Source organism: Alligator sinensis, unplaced genomic scaffold (genome assembly GCF_000455745.1).
Source record: "Alligator sinensis unplaced genomic scaffold, ASM45574v1 scaffold325_1, whole genome shotgun sequence".
NCBI classification, from domain to species: domain Eukaryota; kingdom Metazoa; phylum Chordata; order Crocodylia; family Alligatoridae; genus Alligator; species Alligator sinensis.
This window is the reverse complement of record NW_005842118.1, coordinates 955,997-959,480: the sequence shown is the minus strand read 5'-3', so window position 1 is coordinate 959,480 and position 3,484 is coordinate 955,997. Positions and strand designations below refer to the sequence as shown.

Sequence of the window (3,484 nt, the reverse complement as noted above, 5' to 3'; positions counted from 1 at the left end):
TCTTTCCCTTCTCTCTCCTCTGTCTCAGTCACTTGTTCCCGTTTCTCCCCGCTGGCAGAAATGTAAATATGTAAATAGACCTTTGGCTCGCTATGGTTTTTTAGTCTAGAGTGCACGGGCAGGCCTTGCAGGCCGTGAGCCCAGGACCACGTCCGTGAGGCCCAGGTGTTCGGGCCAACCTGTACATACTCTCTACTGGCCCCGATTTGTCACCCTCCCTGGAATAAATGCCTCTTAAAAGTCAAAAGTCTGTAGTTCTAGCTTAATTTGAAAGGAACATGGACATCACTGCTTCAAGTGTCCCCCTCCCCCACAAATAACACACTTCAGTAATTCTTGGCATTTTGTCACCTTGTGCCCTTTCCCCTCACATCTGTAACATATTGTATACTGGCAGCATGCAGCCAGTTGTCCTTCCTGTCCATATTTACTACAGAATTTAGGCTGCCCAAAATGCACTGTAAACCCACAGTATGGCACTATTTGAATTACTGATGATAAGTGCATTATCTTGCCAGGACTCCTCTCATCCACCCTCATTAACATTCGAGCTCTCCATGATTTCATCCATATACTATATTTATTGCATATCTTCTCAACATACATGACTTTTAGTACATTAGTTCTTCTACCATTTTTCTATCTCCCCCATGTCAAGCATGTCTGTGTACATTTGAATAATTATTGTCCTTTCTTTTGTCTTCTCTCCTGCAATAAATCTTATCCCCTTAAGTTCTTCTCTCTCACCTACTACTACATACATCTTTCAAAAATCCTCATAACCTTCTTGGCTCCAATACAAAATTTCCCAAAACTTCCAGTTAAAAAGATGACAAATCTATTTAGCTGTTCCTCTTTAACATTTATACTTTCAAACAATATTTTCTCTATAAATTCATATCTATTAATTGTGAGACTTCTCTGTTTTCCTTCCACTGTTAACACTGTTCTTATTCTTATGCAAAGGTCACCTGCCACTCTGTCTTTCATTTCCCCACATCTTCTTTCATTTTGCAGGTCTGGCTTATTCTTTCCACTAGTCACGGTTCCCTTCCAACACTTCTTATTTCTCTGTCCTAACCTTCTCTTCTCCTATTCTTCCTGCCAACTGGACTCTTTTCTCATAGCTTTCTTCAGTTAAGCCTCTTCCAAAACCACCAATCCCACCACACCTATCTTTCCTATCTTCTTTCATCCCCCCTTCCCCACCTTCATCCATCCTACACCAGACTCACAATTTTTGCTTCTTCTCTCTAATTCACTTCTCATCTCTTGGGCCACTTTCCCCTCCATAGCTGTCACTCTCCTTGTTGTTCCAAGCTCTGAGAACTCATCCTCATCCTCCATCTCAGTGCTCTGCCATTACCACCCCCCCCCCAGCATTCCTGGCATCAACTCAGGCAGTAAACTGGGCTTCTGCCTGGCCACTACAGTTGATTTTGGCAAGGAGCAGCTGAGAAGCTCTGCCACTGATGGCAGTCTGCCACAAAGAAAGGTTGGTGAAGCCCATCTGAATAAGATATATGGTAGTGCCCATTGTGCTCAGTCCCCTTCAGCACCAACTCTTTTACAAGTCATGATTGTTGGCATTGGATTCACAACCCAGTCCAAATACTTTGCGCTGGGCTAGCGCAAACTTCAGACCAACCACGATTCCTCTGGTTGATAATAGGTGAATTTTATTGGTACACAGAGATAGGAAATAAGAGCAATGCAGGCAAAGCAAGCAAGATGATTACAACATACATTAACCAAATTTCCCATTGCCCAGAATATACACAAGATAAGTGGTCTGTCTGGCCAGTACGTAAATGACACTTTGAGGTTCTTTGCTTAAATGTGCAATGTCAGCAGCCTTGGAGGTCAGGGTTGCTGTTTTTTGTATTCTTCCTTCTCCACTGATTCTTCTTCTTTGGGAATTGTTAATTGCTCTTCCTGTGGTCATCATGCTGTCCACGTTCTGTTTTGTCAGCCAAAATCCTATTTTTGTAAACCTATCACATACACACATCCTAATTTGGGCTGTATCAGTGTCCAAATTTGGTCTGTTCCCCCAAAACCCGAAAGCTCAAGGGATTTTGCAAATAAGCATTGTAGCTCTGGAGCTAGGCCTATCTCTATGATGAAAGTAAAGTTTGGATGTTCTCAGTTTCCCAGGATGTGTATATCTGTTGGTTGCAGGCACCCTGTCTTCCCTGAAGGCTGTGAAACTGTGTAACAGAAGAGGCTTTTAGAAATCAACTAACCCTTTCTGTTGCCCTGGACCATTGTTCTAAAACAATATCTACTTTACCTATGAGCCAATTCATAGTTTCTTAGTTGGTAGGGTCGAAAGGGACCTGAGCTGATCATCAAGTCCGACCCCCTGCCGTGGGCAGGAAAGAATGCTGGGGTCAAATGACCTCAGCAAGGTGTCTATCTAGCCTCCTTCTGAAGACCCCCAGGGTAGCAGTGAGCACCACTTCCCTTGGAAGCTGGTTTCAGATCCTAGCTGCCCCGACTGTGAAGTAGTGCCTCCTGATATCTAGTCTGAATCTACTCTCCATCAACTTATGGCCGTTATTCCTTGTTACTCCCAGTAGTGCTCAGGGAAACAGGGACTCTCCCATTGCCTGCTGGTCCCCCTTGGCCAGTTTATAGATGGCCACCAGATCCCCTCTCAGTCTTCTCTTGTGGAGGCTGAACAGATTCAGGTCCCATAGCCTCTCCTCGTAGGGCCAGCCCTGCTGCCCCCTGATAATGTGAGTGGCTTTTCTCTGGACCCTCTCGATGTTGTCCACATCCCTCCTGAAGTGTGGCACCCAGAACTGGACGCAGTACTCCAACTGCGGCATGACCAAAGTCATATAGAGGGGGAGGATCACCTCCTTGGATCTCCTTGTGATGCATCTGTGGATGCATGAGAAGGTGTGGTTAGCCTTCCTGACTGTGTCCCCACATTGGTGGCCCATGTTCATCTTGGAGTCTATAATGATTCCAAGATCCTTCTCTACCTCTGCACTGACGAGAAGGGAGATCCCCAGCCTGTAGGTATGCTGCTGGTTCTTTCTCCCTAGGTGCAGTACCCTGCACTTGTCAGTATTGAATCCCATCTTATTCTCATCCACCTACCCCTGTAAACTGTCCAGATCGATTTCCAGCCTGTCCCTCCATTCTAGCGTGCCCACTTCTCCCCACAAAAAAACTTTTTGTTTTGGTTTTTAGACACTTTTTAAAGACAATTTCCATTGAGTTTACTAACCTGCACTCTAGGCTGTTAATGAATGAGAAATCTACTTCTCCTTAATAGACATTCTTAGGCAAAGCTATTAATTTTTTAAATACCAATATATAGAAACAAAGATGTTATGGTAAAAATAGGAAACACACACAAAGCTTGCCTTGGTCTATGGGCCAAAGAGAGGCAAAGCGCTGCTCAACCTGGTACTGGCTACTGGGGATGACCTAGTCAGCGACCTAGTGATCGATGGGAAGCTGGGTGACA

General features: G+C 44.7%; 1 protein-coding gene across 1 annotated transcript in view; it reads left to right on the top strand.

The window, feature by feature from the left end:
* CTNNA3 (catenin alpha 3) overlaps nt 1–3,484 on the top strand; it is a 1,539,787-nt gene that overhangs the window by 1,138,628 nt on the left and 397,675 nt on the right.